We start from the raw sequence: 19918 nt of genomic DNA, 5'->3' as shown, positions 1-19918 counted from the left end.
GTGTTAGTGTGTTTGTTTGAGCCAGCATGACTGAGCAGTTGGTTTTTGAATGAATGCAGTGAAGACTTTGTTTAAAACCATAGCAGTAATGATGACAACTGTGACAGTTGACAAAAAGCAATACATATCTGAGTTTGATGTTAAATGTATGGAAAGTATGACTTAAATGTAAATAAGTTTATAAGCTACAAAGATACCAGTGTCCTCAGCATGAAGAGCATCAAATGTAACAATTGTCACAGTTCTGTGGCAGGATAACATCAGTTTCAGACCTCAAAAACATTTTCGATTTTTATAGTGCTAGAGCAGTGTTTACACGTTTAGTAGGATTGAAATAATTAATAGTGGATGTATTTAAATATTTTATAACTAATAGCTAATCAATTTAGGGGAGCAATTTAGCTCGTGCTGGTTTGCAGCACCTTTCCTTCTGTGAAACCAGGGTTCAAAACCGGGCTGCTCCCTATTCCCTTCTCTGCTTCTGTGCCAGTCCCAAGCCCAGATAAATTGAGAGGGTTGCGTCAGGAAGGGCATCCGGCATAAAACATTGCCAAGCTAACCATGCAACTCATCCTCAAAAGAGAGGTTGTTTCACTGTGGCAACCCTGATGGGAAAAGCCAAAAGAGAAAGAAGAATAGCTAGTAGATTTGATCAACTTCAGGGTTTTTCATTCTAATACCACATTCAATCAGTCTAAAAAGATGTTTGGTAGTTTTGTTAATTTAGGCAGTGATATCATTACATTGCATTTCTTTAAAATGTGTGTCATGTTCATTTATTTATATTTTCAATATAACTCCTCCCACCCATCCATTTCTTGGGTGTCACAGGGCTGCCAGAGTCTAACCAGGCTACTGTTGGGGAAGGGTACACCCTGGACAGGTCACCAGCCTGTCGCAGAGCCACCAGTATGAATTATTTTCCCAAATAATGACAATGAAAAGTCATTTTAATAAGCTACGATTCTGGTCCAGTGGTCCGGATGGGTTGGCATAGGGCACACAGTACACCTGTTTTAGTCCTCTGAGCAGAAATCACTATGTCATCATTAACTTTTTTTGCTTTCTTTTTCCCCACTTTTTATTGTTAAATAAAAGCAAATATCTATGTTTGTTAAGTCTTCCTCTGCCTCCGTCACTTCTGGTGTACTACAAGGGTCTGTTTTGGGTCCGCCTTATACTGCCTTTGCAGCATATTTTAAGATCTTCATATACATATATATATATATATATATATATATATATATATATATATATATATATATATATATAAAGAGCTTTAACACCTCAGGGTGTTTTTAAAATTCATATTTTAGGCAGGTGTCTATATTCGATCAAGAGTTCAGGAGGATGAATGATAATTTTATCCATCTAAATTAAGCTAAAACTGAGGTCCTCGTCTGTGCGCCTGACAAGTGCCTCAGGCATTTGCCTCTCTCTGATAGTCCAGGGGCTTGGTCCACTTGCTTGCTTAAGTCAGCCTTCTGTGAGGAGCCTCGGGGTAACTTTAGACCCAGTTTTATCTCTTGACTCTCACATTGGGTCCAATTAAATTATGAAATGGAGATACTCATCCATACTTTTACTTCTTCTTGTCTTGCTTATTGCAACTCCATCTTCACATGTTTAAGTAAAAAATCTGTCGACCGGCTACAGGTCGTCCAGAACGCTGCTGCAAGGCTTTTAACCAAAGTTATCACACGTGACCCCATTATTAATCCAGCTACACTGGCTCCCCATCTGTTTCCGTATGCATTTTAAAATCCTAGTTTTAACATACAGAGCCCTTAATAGTCAAGCTCCGATCTATATAAAAGATGTTGTGCGGCCATACACTCCCAGTAGGTTCCTGAGATCATGTGACCAGGGTCTGATAGCTGTTAAGAGAACCTGGCTAAAAATTAAAGGTGACAGAGCCTTTGCAGCAGTGGCTCCATCATTCTGGAACTCCCTTCCTTTCAGTCTCAGATCCATAGGCTTAGTGTTTTCTTTTAAAAGCAGCCAAAACAGAGCTTTTTCCTTATTTCTGTTTTTACTCTCTGTCTTCTACTTTGTGTTTTACTGTGAAGCACTTTGTGATTTTTTTTCTTGAAAGGGGCTATATAAATAAAGTTTATCATTATTATTATTAAATATAGGATTTGCTTGGATTCCGAGGAAGTTTCTCGTCATAATTTTTGCCTCGTTAGTGATAAAGTGTCCGTCTAAAGTCTGATTTAGCCGGTGACCTCCTGCCTGACATCATACCAGTGGCATGTAGAGCAGGAGCTGCAAACTGCTCCAGCAAAACAGGTGCTTTGTCCTTTAGCTGTCATGCCTTACACTTGAGTAAGTTGAACTATTATGCAGGAAGTAGCCACCTGCTTTTTGCTATTGCAGTGTGCGCTCACATACAAAGTTATGCTCAATTGAATTTTGATGACTGCAGCTGGGACCCCCCGACTTCCAAATTAAGAGACGTAACAGCAACCATAGTGGAGACGATGTCCATCTTGATGAAGGCTTTTTTTTTATATTCCTGTTGGTACACAAATCCATGTATGGAAATACCATATGGGTGGGTGACACCCTGTTGTATGAAATGAAAACTAAGATGTGACCGACTTGGTAAATGTGATGCAGATAGACACAGCTGTACGCGTTAAGGAGGTAATCATGTCTTTTGTTTGTGGGTTGCACACCAACTGTCATTAAGAGGTACTAGCTGTAGACCATCATGCATAGAAAAGATATCAGACCAGCAGGAACCTCAGTCAGGATGTGAGTTTAAATAATAAACATAACTAAACAAGAAAGAATGAGAGTATATTAACCACATGTAGCTGGAAATTATGTTGTAAAAGAAAAAAATAATTAAAATAAAAAGAAATACAAATTGTTACCCACAGATGTATATATTTAAACTGATTTAATTGTACGTCAACATGCTGTAAGTTAACATTTGATATGTGACACGTCACCTGATCGGAAGAGTTTATTTAAAATAATCTTTAGTCCTTTCATTAACTCAGCGTACACCAAGTGTTCAAGACAATGAATAACTTTATTTTATGTAATTTACTTCTAAATAATACGGGAATGTAAAATATATGACCTTATGCTGCATTTAAATCATTAAGATCATGACTACTTACTTTACCAATGCATTGCCATTAAGCATTACATTAGATGAACTTTGTGAAACATTTGGGCTGTTTTTGTTATTCAACTCCTTAAAGATAAATCTATAGCAGAAGCTTGTTTTCAGGAAATAACATTTTAAATTGTTTTTTTTATTATAAACATGTAATTGTTGTCGAGGTTCCTTAAGATGCTGTTGTTGTCTTCATATTTTAACATGTTTAGCTTCAGTGAATAGGAAGTTTTTTTTGTTATGTTAAAACTAATAAATACTTTTAAGGTAGAGTGAAAAGAGAGGCCTGAAAACCTTGAGCACTTAGTGTCTGCAATCTTTTTTCTGCTTGATTCACCACACATTGATTAGCTGTATTAGATTTAGCAAAATGCACAAGTTTGAATGCACTCTCTTAAAGAAACAGCTCAATTTGAATTAAAACACAACAAAGGGCCAAAGAGTGTGGGTGATATTATTTCTTTAGAACTTTCTGAAGCTCCTGACTCACTATGATCATTCTACACATCTATCATTTGTTTAAATTGATTTGTTTTGGGCATTGAGCCAACGTTATGTCATTACTGTTAATGGTGTGACAAACAGTGGCTGTTTAAGATTTCCCTTTTCATTGTAACAACATTTGATTGCAAATTGCTGCCCTCCTCTGGATGGTGGCACTTTTGTGTTCTGCCCAATCAAAGCAGCATCTGTTGTATACTTTTTTGATTGCAGGAGCCCGTTTTATCTATGGGTTTTGACTAGAATTTGTCTCAATAACTTGAAATTTTTTGCTAAAATCTAGAAAAACCTAAACATTTTTAACGTTGCGGGCATTCAAGTCGAAGGCCATTACAAATGAAAGAATAAAAAATAGGTATTTCTAACAGTTTTACTATCATTGTTTTTATTTGATTTAAAATAATCGCATTTTCAGAGTCTGGCTGATGAAATGTGCCGACTCTGCCACCTTTTAGAGTACCGGTACACAGTTGATGTTTGTCAACGCAGGTTCTCTAGAAATTTCTTTCTTTTTTAAATGTAGTCAAACAGCTGTCATGTTTAAATAATCTTTCTTTTAAATATATTATGTAACATGCTGACTGCTTTCGTGATACGGTCTATGAATTCCATTTTAATGCATGTGTACTTGTAAGCTGGTTTGAATAGCGTTGCTGTGAGTTCCTGTTTGGCAGCAAAATATGTGAGTGCACTGAGCCAGTAAATGAGCGGTCAGCTACCAGGCTGAAACAAAAATCAAGTCATTTGAGTTCAGGCAGTGCCAGCGTGAGTTTGTCTGCGTTTGCGTGATGCGCTTTTATTTTCCGGGACCTCAATTGATTTCTGCGTGATTTCTGAAACTCATGAAACTTGTATTTATTAAACATGAATTTGTGTATGTGTTGACCTAAAGGAAGTTGGAAATTTTAAACTAACAAGAAATATTGACTCTAAAAAAACAAAATCCCATAGCCGTTTATTGAAAAATAAACACCTTTTACTCAGTCATTATATTTGGCATTATAACTATTCTTGCTACCTTTATTTAAACATGTTCCTGCTAATCATACTTATTTTTTTCACGATATTTTTCTACTATTTTTTTAGTGCAAGTTATTCAAGTTATAAACTGGCCCATCACATGCCCTTAATAATGTACGGGTGTCCGCTGGCCCTAGGTCAAAAGTTTGAAAACATTTGACAGATTTTGTGTAGCCCACTTTCAAGTGGTAGTTGTAGGGCTTACTCCTGATTTTTCCAATTTTTACCAGGCTGGGATTTGTCAAAATACTTTGATTTTGGTTGCAGATGTGAAATGATTGGATCTATAACGACTTTAACTTGTGTTAAAGAGCGGTTGCCATAGAAATGTTGATTCAGAGTTCAAGTTGGACCAATCACTGCTTATTGACGACGTTGCCAGTGGTGGTGTCCGTATTGCGAAAAAATGGTGACTGAATTGACTTAATTTAGTTTGAAGCAGTAGCAAGTCATTTCCTATGGGTGACAACACACTCGCTGGGTCCATTTCTCATACACAGTCAATGATGTACACACATGTGTGGTAACAGGTTCCTCTTCCTTACTGAAGTTTGCGTTGTGATGCTATACACTGTCCGCCAGACTGAGATATAAGTATTTTTCTTTCAGAGGTAATCCGTTTTAACTGTGGTAATTATAGGAGACAAGAGAGTTTTCCAAACTAAGCTCCCTCAGTTTTTGACACATAATAACTGATGTTCAAGTATTCATTTACGGTCCTAAATGTGGTGCACTGCACTTACGCGTATCACCATCTCCCTCAAGAACAGCTGAAAGTTTTTTTTTGAATGTGTGTTTGCCAGGTGGTTGGAAGCACTGGCAGGTGTTTGCCTTTGTGCTGGCAAATGCAGCTGTAGTGTTGCCACAGCTGTTTTTTGTGAATAGTCAGTGTACATGGGCAGTTCTGCACCTGGAGACAAATTTAGTGTGCAGCACAGTAGCTATTGGCAGCCTATTTCCTGAAAAGGCATTTAACACGAGATCTGTTGGCTCAATTTTTATTTCTTGCTGCAATATAATGTTTCTCATTTGTGAGGCTTTTTCACATCTTTTGAGGCTCCCTAAAGGCCACGCAAATGACATTTATTAATTTTTTAGTTCTTCAACTCCATTTCCATTTTATTTCACTTTCAAGTGAAATAGAGCTGTTGCATGACAGCTGCATTCCTTTTACCAGCCAAACATACAATTATTGGAGAAATAGAAATGAGCATTTCTACAAACTATTTTGAAGCTGCTTTTTGCCTCAAACAGCTAATTGTTCGATTTGGATTATGTCCTTTTCGTTCAAGCATCCTCAAGTCACGCGCCTTGTATCCTCCACCCTCATTTCCACCCTCACTCATGACATTCTGCCACCTTGTTCCCCACATACTCAGCGTGCCCTACTAGTCTCAGAGTGACTGCACAGACAGAGAAAGAGAGCAATTCTTGTCTTAGCATCAAAGGATACTAGAGACTGTGCCTTCAGATGAACAACCCTGTAACCGTTGTTATTACATTTAACATCATGCTTTCCTATTCTTGCACTAAAAGTCTCTGAGTGACTGTCATGAAGGATTTATTTTCTGCGATGCACAGAAGCATCATTTTCTCCTCCGCCGTCTTCAGCTGCAGAATTCAGCTGCCCGACTACTAACGGGGACCAGACAGCGTGATCATATCACACCAATACTGCTCTCCCTGCACTAGCTGCCTGTTTCTTTTAGAATTGATTTTAAAATCTTACTCTTGGTTTTTAAATGTTTACATGGTCTGGCACCTCCTTGTCTTTCTGAGCTCTGCGATCTGTAGGCCAGATGCTCTTAGTGGTTCCAAGGACTCGACCAAGGGGGACAGAGCATTTTCAGTGGCTGCTCCTAAATTCTGGAATCGTCTCCCCCTGTCAGTGAGGTCTGCCAAATCCTTAAATGATTTTAAATCTCTGCTAAAAACTCATCTTTTTACATTGTCTTTTAACACCAGAGAGAATGATAGTAAGGCAGCTTTTTTAGTATTTTCCTTTATGGATGATTTTATTGCTATCGTTTTACTGTGCTTCTTTGAATTTTACCTATGGTTTTTGTGTATTTATACTTGTCCAGCACTTTGGATGTCTGGCAGATGTTAAAGCGCTATATAAATAAAGATGGATTGATTGATTGATTAATTGATTGATCATTTTATCATGTTTTGCCCTGCTGTCTTTAGCCATTTCATCTGCCTTGTTGACCAGTGATAGATATAGATTTTCATGGCTGTTTAATCACGTTTGTGATTTTAGTAAGGAATAAAAACTTTAAGGCATGCAGTCTTCTTTGAAAACACTTACCAGGATGGTCAGTGGCATTTCTCACATGGTCTGCGTGATGTTGACCAATATAAGTGAGTCACAGCAGATTTCACAATCCTCAAAGCCACAGTGAGCAGCCAGAGAGGAAAGTTCTCAGAGAAGAAGTCCTAGCCGTGCAACATGCTGCCAGACAGCTATCAATTTTCAAAATATGGAGCTAGAACATTTTACTTTTGAAAGCTCCATTTCACGCATGGTGAATAGAATAGTGACATAAAAAAGCTCATTGTCTCCTCCTGTATAAAACACTTAAGTTGTTATGAGAGGCTACAGACACAGAGGGACTCGAGATGTTTTTATGTTCCCCTCTTCTTCTGGGGGCTATAAAAATAGCACTTGGCTCAAGTTAAGTGTCAGAGGTCTTCTTCTCTTTCTCCTCCCTTCTTTTTCCAGCTGTGTCATGTCTTTTCTAGGCTCTTCTGTTCTGCATCACCTCAGTTTTTGCCCCTTCTTTCTCCACTTCCCTTTTTCTTGTTTTTTTCCCCCCTTTAGCCCCCTTTACCCCCTCTCGTCTCCTTCCTCTTGCTGTTCATCTCTCCCTCTGGTATTAGGGAGGCCACATGTTGCTGGCCTCTCCTGGCGGTGCGAGCCCCGTGGCAGGCCCTGGCTCCAGGCTGACGCTCAGTTTGATGTGTGTGCGCGACTGAATGTGTGTCCGTGTGTGTGCGGATGAGAAGGAGGACTGTAATGTGCTCTTGCATGCCTGACAGCGAGTGCATGTGCGCACAAGTGTGTGAGGCTGCTAACACAGTAACTTGATCATGGTGTGGCCGAACAGTACAGTGTGGAGCAGTGCTGTGATTTATCCCGCGGGGCCAGCAGATGGCTGCAACAGGAGTTTGTTTAAGTTTGCTTCAGAGCTGGGCAGGCAGCCAGGAGCGTAGAGGAGGTTTGCCAGAAAATGTTCACTAACTCTGGATGCCTAACCACATTACTCCCCCTCTCTTCTCCCCTCTGCCTCCCCCTAACCCTTCACAGCCCCTTCGGTCCAACACACACACAGACACACGAATGCTCTTGCAGACTTTCTGTCGCTACTCTCCTTTTACCCCTCTCTAATTTCTGTCTTTCCTCCCATCTGCTGCGCACACATGCTTACATACATATGCACGCTCACACGCACATGTACGCTTTAGTTTGTGAATTCGTCCCTGTTCTGTTGGCAGCATCTCGGCTTCAGACATGATCTCACACCTCAGGAGTGGACATTAAAGACTGAGGACGTGTCCACTGCGGTGGGGGCCTTCTGAACACAATCAGATGACTGGCACTCATCCTCTCATACTTGAAAAGGGATTGATCTCCTGAGCATAAATAGCAACAGCCATGAGTTGAACATACACGCACGACACACGACTGATGAAATAAAGTCCAGTTGGATTTTTTTTTCCTTCAATACGAGGCTTTTTTAGCTTTGTCCTTGGTTCTGTCTCTGTGTTGAGGGAGGCGATGATAGCCTTGCGTCACCTCATTTCAGGTCAACCTAATAGATAAATTCTCAACCTTTTGCTTCACACATCGGCTGCACTCACCACCGCTTATCTACTCTACATCCTGTACTTGTCTGTCTCTCCTCTCTGCATACTCCTCTGCTAGACAGAGACCTGCTCAAAATCGGAATGTCACATTGACTAAATCAGATCAAGCAGGACGCATAAAAACACAGCTGAAGAGCATGTCTGAATGGACACCCTGAGATGATTGGTGAGACTGTGTTAATGTGCACTGCTGAGGTAAATGTCATGTACGGGAAAGTGAAACAGATTTAGGCTTTAGGCACATGTTAAGTTTCATCTGAACTGCCCAATTCCTAATCTTTGATTAAGGGGAACATGTTGCCTATAATGTCCTCATCTTCAGTTTTTTTAAATGAATAATAATATTTAACTGTCTACATTACATGAATATTTGAATTTCATAGAAGTAGGTTTTTTGTGGCATCGTTTACTTATTCAGGCTTAAATGAAGAAATCAGTTCCTCTTAATGATTATTAAACTTAAAAATGTTTAAATGTTATCTGTATCATACCATCTGATAGTGTTTAAAGTTACAGGTATTTACTCCAATGTTACCAACAGGGGAGATTGTCAGGAAGTTTAAAGCAATCATTGCATGCAAACACCATGCAATACAAAAACGGCGGGACAAGAAAGCCTTTTGTTGTTGCACACAATGATATCATGAGAATTCCTGAGATGTTGTTATTTTTTTCTTTTAAAGACCCACTCCAATAAAAAAAGTGTTTTGGGTGTTTTTAACATGTACTTGTGGCATGTTTCTGATGATTGAGGACATATAAAATTAAAATTAAAATTCAATTTCTAAATATTTCATCAATGAAATAATTGTGAATAATATATATTTCTGATGAACTCCTGCCGCTCAGCAGAAGCTAAGTCCTAGATAACACACTGTTTTCTTTTTTTAAATTTTGGCTAAAAAAATCATAATCATAATTTAAACAAACACTGGAAACACTTTTAAAGTTGATCAAAAGATGACTAGAGTGGAACTTTAGCACTCTCGCCTCACAGCAAGGGGGACCTATGCTGTGTGGCGTTTGCATGTTCTCCTTCTGCATGAGTGGGTTTTTTTCCTCCCTCAGTCCAAAAATATTCATCATGGGTCAAATGGTGACTCTTAGTTGTCTATAAGTGTGTATTTGAGGGTGTGGTTGTATGTCAGTGTGTGGCCCTGCAATGGACTGGCAAACCATTCAGGGTGTTTCCTGCCTTTGCCCAACAGTGTCTGGCATAGGCTCCAGCAACGGGGCAACAGGGTTGCAGGAGCTTTAGAGGAGATTCAGAGGATGCGTGTTAAGCTTATACTAAACTTGCTTATCAAGCAAGTTTGAAAATGGATGGATGGATCGCTTCTATAGAAAGAACTTCTATGATCCATGTTTAATGATTTGGTCATGGTGTGAATATTAAACTGTTAAAACATCTAATTCTGTGTTTGGTTGATTTGCCAAAGGATTCAAGTTAAAATAGAAGGAAATGAACTGGTAAAAGAAACACTCTGTTATTAGACCAATTATTACCGAAACCTAAGGTTATCTCACGTGGCAGACTTCAGAATTATAGTTCCCCTTTGTGATCAGTGTACTGTGTTTCATTAGACACAGTAAACAAATTAATCTGGACAATGTGGACAATTCTTTTTGTTGATTTGAATTGATATAATTTTAGATAGAACTGGGTGCTGATTTTTACCAATGAGATGAGAGTTCAGTTTCTTACTTTTGCTGTTGTTATGCATTCGTAATCAGAGGGTTTTATGGTGTCAGGGTGATTTTCTATGCAACACGCTTTACCATGCAACATTTGTTTTTGAAAACCATTTCAAATGCAGATGAACCACATCAAATAGAATGGATGAAAGGAGGAGACAGGTGAATAAGAGCGGGAGCAGAAGCAGCCGGCAGCTCCACTCCTTGATGGCCTCAGAGGAGAGGAAGTGTGCGGGTCACAGGTCAGCTAGCTTAGCAGCTTGCTAATGAATATTTATATGCCAAGGTTACATTCAGTTGACACTCATGGGTTTTTGCCAAACTCATTACTTCAAGTGTGTTCATGTCTGCTTTCCTCATTACAGTCATTTGTTATGCAGGAGTGTTGTTTTTGAAATTGCAGTTACAAAAAACACTAAATGTAGACCCCCCCTCCTCCTTTCCTCATGTTTATTTCAATAATTGGACTTTAGGTTAAATATGGTTTCTAAATGAATGCTGTCCTTTCATGTGACTACATTCCAGTTTTAATAGCATTTGCAAACATAAAGCCTCAACAGAATTTTTAAAGGTTTTGTCCTTATTAGGTTAAATAATATGTCCTTAATTTATTGTTTTACTATTCTGTTATTCCATACAGACTTTTCTCTTTTCAGACTTCGCTTTTTAAAATCTTTGTATGTTTCTTAATGAGTATGATTTGCCAGCAGTCAGTGACCTACAAACACTTAAAACTGAAAAGATCCTTCTGTAGTGAGTAATGAAGGGTAACACAAACAGGACAGTGATTCAGAGGATACAAATAACGGTTTGTGCTAAATTTAGACCTTTAGATTTGCTGATTCTATCATACACGTTCTCCTTGTAACCCTTGTGCTATCCTTGGCACTTTAACATTGGGAGTTGGGTCATCTAGACCCACTAGACAGTGCGCTGAACCTTTTTTCTTCAATGATTTGTGAACCTCACTGGTGTCCATGGATAACATGAAATCTTTCCACCTTTATCATGGTAGGGAGAACACGTCAATGTGAGGGTGGGGTCATCTAAGATAGCACAAGGGTTAATGTCTGTACAAAGGCCTGCTTTGGTTCTGTCCAGGTGGTCTTTTTGTGAGCCAGTTGTTGTTCACCTGCTGGTTTGCCTGAGGAGATCTACGGGCGTAGCATTTCAGTGAATCCAGGCCTCAGACAGACTGACGCTGGCTGAGCAGTGATCAGATGCTTGTTTGACTTTCACTCAATGCAGAACATGTGTCTTTGTGGTGGACCGATTCAGGCTCCACAGGTGCCAGAGCTGTTCAGAGTTGAATATGAGCGTGTGACTGTGAGTTTGACTATGTGAGCTTTCCACAGATGTTGTGTGAGCATTTGGAGTAGCTGGTGACTTCGAGAGAATCTGTCAGAAAAGATCAAAGGCATCTTTCTCTGTTGTTCCCCTGCTCTTGGCTGAGTCAGCTTGCATGGAGTCTGAGCTGCTTTTATGGAATGTTGCTGAGCTGCTTCGCGGTCTGACACTGCATGCACGACTGTGGTGCTGTTGGATGTCTGCGATAGGTTGTTAAAACTGACTGACAGCCCTGCTTTTATGAGCTGCAATACATCAGCCAGTAGACCTGCCGTGGGAATAAACCCGTACATGTGTGTGCGTAACTCACAGCGCAGTGGGGATCAGAAACAGGGCCTGCTGCTGAATGATAAGGCCTTCTGACCTTTTCACCTCAAGTTTGTCGTGATGAGGTCATCTCAAATTACACGCAGCCAAATGCTCCTTGTGCTCTGGTATTAAAAACATGATGGGAAAGCTTTGTGAACAAAGTGATGGATGACTGTTGTCTGGCCAACTCTATGTCCATCACACAGGAAACAAAGACTTACAAACTAGGAAAACTCCTAACAGTCCCAGTATTTTTCTTTTAGTAAGAAGTAATATAAGTTAAGGAATCTCTGAAGTTCTGGGGCGGCTGGGGTTTAATTTTGCAGCCTCACGGCTGTGAAGTGGACCCTGGTGTTGTCCCGGTCTGGGTTGGCGCTGTGGCCATGCTCCCGTGGGCGGGCTGGCTCCTGGTATGAAGAGATTCCCAAATGCCGTTTCCTCACAGCAGAGCCAAGCCTTGTTTGTTTGTTTGTTTGTTTGCTTGCTTTTTTATTTATTTATTCATTTATTTATTTATTCATTTATTTATTTATTTATTTATTTTAACTTGTATTGGTAGTCAACATTCATTGTCGTGGGTCATGTGCTTTAATGGAGAGGAGTGGGAAGGGTGTAGGGTGGGTTGGGTTTTTACTGTAATGTTGTGTGTTTTTTGTTTTTAATGTTAAAGCGCTTCGAGCTGCACGAAATGCATGATAAGCGCTATTTTATAAATAAAGTTTGATTTGATTTGATTTGATTTGATTTACAACATTGAATAATCTTAGATTCCTTATTTATTTGCATAATTATATCATGCTATTGTTGCTTGTACTGCTCAGACAACTAAGGATCTAATTAAAGAACCACTCTGATAAAAGTTGTATTTATGGTATTTTTAACACGTTTTTATGGTATTTTTCTGATGATGGAGGACATATACAAAGAAAATTAAGCTTAAAATAAAAAAAAAACAAAAAAACGTGTAGACTAATAAATCCATGTACGTCTTTGTTTTATCTCGTCCAAACTGGTATCTGGCTCAAAACCTGCAATATTGCTCGTCATTTTGGTTGCACCGATAATGTTAGGTTGGGGTTGTGAAGAGCTGTAAGCTAGCAGGAGAGGACTCAGTTATGGGTAATGGGAGAGGGGGATGGGGTTGCTCCACACCAGAGATTCTGCCCACAACTTACAGGCAAATTTCTAATGAACTGCTGCTGCTCTGCAGAAACTATGTCCTAGAAAATGACTTTTTTTTTCTTTTTTGAAAAAGAAAAACTTAAAATTAAGAAACCTTGAGAAGATCCATGGCTTATGGTAAATTTAAAAACTGCATTAACTAAGAAATGATGGTCAGTCACAGAGTGATTTGTGTGGAACCAAATGAGAAACGTTGGAGGAATTCACACAGACATTCAGAAAAGTACTTGGTTACCTACTTACCAAGAGTGAGATTTTGTTTGTGTGTGTTTATTGTGAGGTTAAATTATCCATCACTTTGTGGTAATCACCATTTCCTCACGGCTTTCATCAAGAGTCTGTTCATTGACAAATTCACTCATGATTTTAAAAAAAATGTTTTCAAGGTGAATATGTGTTCCATGATGAAAAGGTTGAACTGAAAAAGTTTAAATGCCAGCATATTTTGACAGTGAGCTTCACCTCATATCCGAGACCAGGAGGAGCATGCAGGAAAATAGCATTCATCTTCTGTTGTGGACTTCCAAGCCAAGTGGTTGAGACATTTCGTTCTCACATTTGATCTCTGGATATTTGTCTTTTAAGAACTTTAGTCTCTCTTTGCTCTCCAAGTCTTCCTCCTCCATCTCTTCATTCTTGTCCTCATCCTTCTGTCTGTCTTTCTTTCAAGCCAATCTTTCCGGCGCCAGGGGCTGCTTCTTCTTTTCCCCTCCGGAGTAGTCAGATGTATTGGTTTAATGTTTTTTTTTTTAACCTAATTTTGCATTTTCATTACTTATCTCCAAACATTTGCATTGCTTTGTTTTGGGGTCACCAGTGAGAGGCCATGAACTGCTCAGCAGGGACAGTGGTATGGATCATGTGTTCAGTGTAGTTTGTGTGTGTACCCCTTTTTAGTGCACAGATGTTCTCAAAGGCTCCAGATTTAAGGCAGTGGTTCTCCCTCTCCCCTTGCAGGAAAAAAAGGGAAGTGTCTAATAAAGGCAGCCATATGAGACGAATGACTCATACACACCCGCACAGAAAGAGTCGGCTTCCATCGATCTCTCTGAGCTTGTGAAAGAGACTCAACGAATGAGTGAGAGCGAGGCAGGAAGCTGAGAGGGAGGCTGTGCCAAGCTGAGGCTGAATTCCTGCCAAGAGTCTACTTGTTTGCTCGTCTGGCTGGAGCCAGAGGCTGACCTTATTAGCTAGGAGGGCAGCCGTCTTATTAAAACACATCTGGCGCTCAGGGAGCCCAAATAGTCCTCATATTGTCTTCCTGCTTGCTCCTGACCTTGCGTTACCTAGCAGGAATGCTGACACGAGCTTCACGCATCTGCTCAGAGTTTCACCAGGGTCTTCTCCCCCTTCCTCCCCTACTCTTTCACCCTTGCTGTCTTTACTGGCGCCTGCACGGTAGCTCTATGGGACCTGTTTTTCTTCCTCCCCCCTTTTTCCTCTTCCCTCCCACCTTTTCCACACACTACCCTTCAACACCACCATCACTCTTTGGCGTTGTGTTCTGGTACCCCCCATGGAGAGGCTTTTCTCTTTTTTTTTTTCTTGAGCCCTGCCAGGTTGCTGTACCCATACAATTATTTCTGTACGTATTTGTTTTATGACAGGCTGTAACCTGGTCCTGCGGATTTTTTGAAAGGATGGATGATTCCTGAGGGATGACTACTCTATTATACAGCTGGTTGATTTGGGGAAACCTGTAGAGAAATGCAGATATTCAGACTTTAACTTTAAAGGAACCATACTTCTTCAAGTCAAGCTGTTAAAGAGCCTCAGACTACGAAAACTAAGGTTCTTATTAAAGACACACTCTGATGAAAGTTGTGTTTTTGGTATTTTTAACATGTTCTTATGGTATTTATCTCTTTGTGGAGGACATGTTTAAAGAAAATCAAGCTTGAAATTCCATTTCTAATGATTTCTTTATTCAAATAATTGTGAAACAGGAGCAGACAAAAATGACATTTAAAAAAGCTTGTAGTTACTATGTAAAATCTGTAATGTGCAGGCCACAAGCTCCCTGCTCCTCTCCATTGCGATGCATTCAAATAGATCCATGTATGTCTCTGTTTTTTCCGTCTGAGCTAGTATTTGGCTGAAAACTTTACAGCTGGATAGCTCCAATATTGCTTGCCGTTTTTGTTGCACAGGTAATGTTAGGTTGGGGGTGTGAGGGGCTGTAAGCTAGAGGGGAGAATGTAAACATAGGGGATGATGGGAAGTAAGTGCAGGCTTACTATCTGCTAACAGTCCCACCCAAAGCCCACCCAAAGACGTTTGAGGTGGATCCTCCTTCAGTTAGTGGATTCACATCATTTAGCTTTTTTCTGATTTATTTATTTATTGTTTTGTGGAAAAAACATTACTTCTTTTAATAAAGTTGCCTAAATTTGAAAAGTTAATTAGGTTTATATATTAGAGATTTTTAACTGTAAAATTTTGCCTGACTAGTCTACAGCAAAGGTTGCTATGTTGTTTATGCCTTAAAAATGACAGGTGATTAGCTCACAGTAAATGTAACTGTAAGCTCACCTGGGTGACCAGCAGATGGAATTCCGTCTGTTCATTATCCTTTAGTCGATCACGCCCTAAAAAACTTCAACCATGGAGCTTTCTATCTGTTTAACGTGACATATAGGATTTTCCATGAGTCAAAATAACGTGTTCATGGTTGCGGAGTCACATCTGTGATTTGACATCTGTTTGCTGGTGGAGTCTGGACTCACTCAAATCGGGAAAACAATTCCTCCTCTTCCTTTTTTCTCTTTTCTGTCTTCTTCTTTTAGCTTCTCTGAGCAAATCCTGCCTTTCTTCTTCATCTGTTCATGTATGAGTGGCTGAAAGCCCAGCCTTTGTGGATGATAAAGCATATGTGTGCGGTTTTGATCTTCTCTACTGCTCACTTGCACAGTATAAAGCCACAACCAATGATGAGTCACTTTTGCAAATTTGCATACTTCGTTTGCCGATCCACGTCTAATTTCCATTATTTATACGATGCCTTTAGTATTGATGTAGCAGGCGCCGCTGAGACTACATTTGTCCGATTTTGGTTTTTACTTTAGACATCTGCTTTGTCAAAGGTAGTTGTTTTTGTTTTCTGCTTCAAACAATAAGATTTGATGAGCTGCAAAAAAAACTAAGCTATACATTTGTTTTTGCATAAAAGCGATGCTAATTGTGGACTAAGTCCGTCATAAACACAAACATCAGCTCCTGAATACGTGAAGGGAGGGATGTGGTCACATATACATAAAGCGTTTGCATTTCTTGGATCTGGCAAAATGATTAGCGCTCTTGACCGTCGGCTCTTTCATCCCCCCTGTTTTACAAGGTAACACACACACCCCAGGTGATCTGCTAAAAGCTTTGTTTTATTTGCTCCAAGGCTGTCAACGAAGAGCCTTGCTCACAAATCTTTTTATGTTCATATTAGCGTTTGTGTGCTTGCTGTGAATGCACAGAGATGCACGCCCCATGCATTTCCATATCCTTAATCGTTTTAGAGAAGGTGATTTAAAAAACAATGTATACGCTTACATGTTTGTGTGTGTGGGGAGCGATAGAGAGAGATAGTTGGCTGAACAGACCCCACATCCTCTGGGGAGATTCCTAACATTCCTTTACTTCCTTACACACTACAAAGAAACCCATTTCGCAAGGGCCATCTTGGTTCTGTTTTGTTTTACACACACACACACACACACACAAATGAAAAAGAAAACAACCCATCTTAGGTTGTTAAGTTAGGTTTACTGAAGCAGCTTTAGTTCTTTTATTTATTGGTTTCAGCAAGGCTCTCTGAAGCTGTGATGACCATACTTCATGTGTGTGAGTGGGTGTGTGTGCCATGGGGTGGGCTGGAAAGCAGAAGTCTCTTCCTCCCTCCTTTGATAGAATAAATAAAAGTGCTTCCTCCCTCTGCTCCTTGGCTCTTCCTGTTGTCCCCCTCGTCCATAGAAGAAAGACCATGCCACTTCCATGCTGTACATTTTTCTGTCTTCTATTATTCTGCTTTTGTTTCTGTAGCTTACGACTTCCTCTGTCATTTTCAAATTAAGGGAAGGTATTTCCTAGTATTTCAGAATTCTCTGTAATGAAAAATCTTAAAATGTGAATACCTGGGAAACACACAAATTAATAAAAAAAAAATTATGAATTTTATTTAATGTGTAATTTACTTCTATGTAATTCAGTTCCTTTTGCATGTGAAGGATTTTCAGGGAAATGTGTGTGTGTTTTGTGTAAATGTTTTGTGTAAATGTGTGTGTATTCTGTGTGCGTGTGGCAGCCAGGTCCTCAGCCTGGGAACAGCTGTTCAGAGCTGCGTCGGCCACACATGTTTATGATTAGCACTTGGCGACTCCCCCCCTTCTTCCCTCTCTCAGCTGCCCTCCCTGTTCACCTCCCTCCTTTTCACCAGAGGCTGCGGCACGCTAGCGGCACCAATAATTTTAATTCCTAGTCTGAGTCTAGGAGCTCAAGCCTGTGTGCACAACCGCACACAGGCAAGTGCACGCAGAAATGTGCAAGCACAGACTTTTGCCAAGAGGGGGAGCACTCTACTCTCTGCTCTTTCATCTTTTCCTTCACCACTGCTCTTGACCTTCTGTCTTCACTGCTCCAGTAGTTTCCTCCACAGATGTTTTACCTGAGCAAGTTCAGAGATGACTTGTGGGGTCAGGATGTCCTCTTTCACTGCACAGTAATCCCTATGTTAAAGCTGTATATTGCTCTCCTTTCTCTGGTAGAGCCATCAATTAACCTCATGGTTTCTCGGTGATGTGATTGAATGAATAATAATCACTTTATCAGTCTGTATGCCTGCTATGAAATGACCATGTTAACCAGAAAGAAATGTCTTTCGGAGTCTTAAATTCTCGTGAAGCACATAGGAGAGCAGCAGACGCATTAATTCACAGAGGAAGATGGCTCTGTGGGAAATGGAAGAGTAGAATTAAAGAAAAGCCTAAATTTTGCAAAAAGGAGAAACCTAAATGATCACAACAGAAACAGATCAATTCAATTGTTTTTATAAGCCCAATATCACAACAATAGTCCCCTCAATGGGCTTCATACCGGTAATTGTTTAAGAACATGTAATCATAAAATTAAATAGGTAATGGCTAAACTAAACAGACTAGGCTAAACTGGGCATCCCTTCCCTTAGACCCTCCTTCTCAGTAAAGAAATACTCCTAAAAAAATTGAATTCTGGGAAAAAAAGAAGAAAACGGAGTGATCCCCACGAAGGAGGGATCCTCTCCCAGGACGGACAGGCGATGTACCAGAACCAGAATTAGCTTATCTAACTCTACAATTACATAGTTAAATAGTGCAGCAGATGAGCTTCATCCAGATGGAGATGGGGGACGCCTGGGGGCACGAGACAAGCCAGAGGCGAGTTACACGACCAGGTACAGGAACAAGGACAAGCCACCTGGAATCACTCCGGGGAGTGGGAAAGAGGGACAACACATGAATCGCACTGTACCAAAAAGAGGCATGGAGAACTAAATGATAAATTAACATGTAAAACAGAGCAAAAGAGGATAGCAAAAAGCACAGCTGTTTTGATCAGTCCTTTATTTATCTGGATTTCTGTCTGATTATTTTATCAACCCTCTAGTGAAATAGAATCTGGTACAGTGTTTGCAAATGCATAGTGGTCCAGTGCTCATTAATAACAAGCTTTGCTCCAATCATAAATATAAACATATCCTTTGTGTATATCAAGAGAGCCTGACACAAACACATATTTTGAGCTGTTACATTTATAAACATTAAAAGCTGTATTATAGCCACAAGGAGGCCCAAGTCTGGATCTCCCTGTGCCTGTACCCATCCTGGATAAAAAAACAGGGTTGTGAGGGGCATCCAGCCTAAAAATCTCTGTGCACAGACACCTCTGTGCACATCTCTGAAAACGGATTCATTGTGGCGCCCCAGAAGGGGCCAAAAGATAAACAACAACAAATAGCTGTATTGTTAAGGATTTGGCACTTTGTCTAGATCTTTCATGTTACTCCCCATGATTCAATATTGCTTCACTGTCCCTGTGTTGCCTGTACAGCTTCCCTTCAGGAATTATCTTGTGACAGAAATAATCAGTGAAAACATTTTGACACTGAGAGAAACCCACCATCGTCTGTTTTAGTTTTGCATGTTACAGGTGAACACGAATGCCGTGTTTTACGTTTCTGAATAACGGTCTGTTGGTATTTCTGCAATGAATGTACCTTTACTTGAGACTAGTAGAGATTGGAAGGTAGAAGGGTGATGCAGTTGCATCAACACCCACCAGATGGAGGCAGAACTCTATATAGGAGAGGCTCAGTGTTGTACATAAGAAAAAGTGTGTGTTATCCAATAAAACGAATAAGGATCTCACCACAGGTTTATGTTCAAATTTTTTGTATTCTTTTGGACTCAAAAGATATAGTTCTGGTATTCAAGAGAACAACAATTCAGTCTTATTTAGAGCACCAAGTGGTTCAACTATCCAGCACAAAAGAACAATATGTGTAGTTTGAAAACCTAGGCCACATGGAGCAGCTGTTTAAATGCTTTGTATGGTAACTGCTAGGGTGCTAGCATTTGTGTAGACACATGTGGTGAATGGTGTCATAACTTGGGCTGTGTTGTGGTAGACTTTCGGCTCCACACACCAGGCAAGTCTGTAATTACACAGACCAGTACACCCACACGCCCTCAAACACACACATGCATACGCACACACACAGTCTGTGGTGCTTTCTTTCTACCAACTCTCAATATCTCTTTTGGTTAAACTTCATGTGACACTTCCATGGTTGTCCCAGTTCTGGTTTGGCCATGAGATCTGTTGAAAGAGTAAATGTTT

The 19918-nt window shown here is 40.1% G+C and overlaps 1 protein-coding gene across 2 annotated transcripts in view; it reads left to right on the top strand.

Annotated features, from left to right (window-relative positions):
• gse1b (Gse1 coiled-coil protein b) overlaps positions 1–19918 on the top strand; it is a 167833-nt gene that overhangs the window by 3193 nt on the left and 144722 nt on the right. The window lies entirely within an intron of this gene.

The sequence above is a fragment of the Oryzias latipes genome, chromosome 3, assembly GCF_053564925.1.
Source record: "Oryzias latipes strain Hd-rR chromosome 3, Olatipes_Hd-rR_3.1".
In the NCBI taxonomy this organism is placed as follows: domain Eukaryota; kingdom Metazoa; phylum Chordata; class Actinopteri; order Beloniformes; family Adrianichthyidae; genus Oryzias; species Oryzias latipes.
Note: the sequence above shows the minus strand (reverse complement) of the source record. Positions and strands in the feature narration are given on the sequence as shown.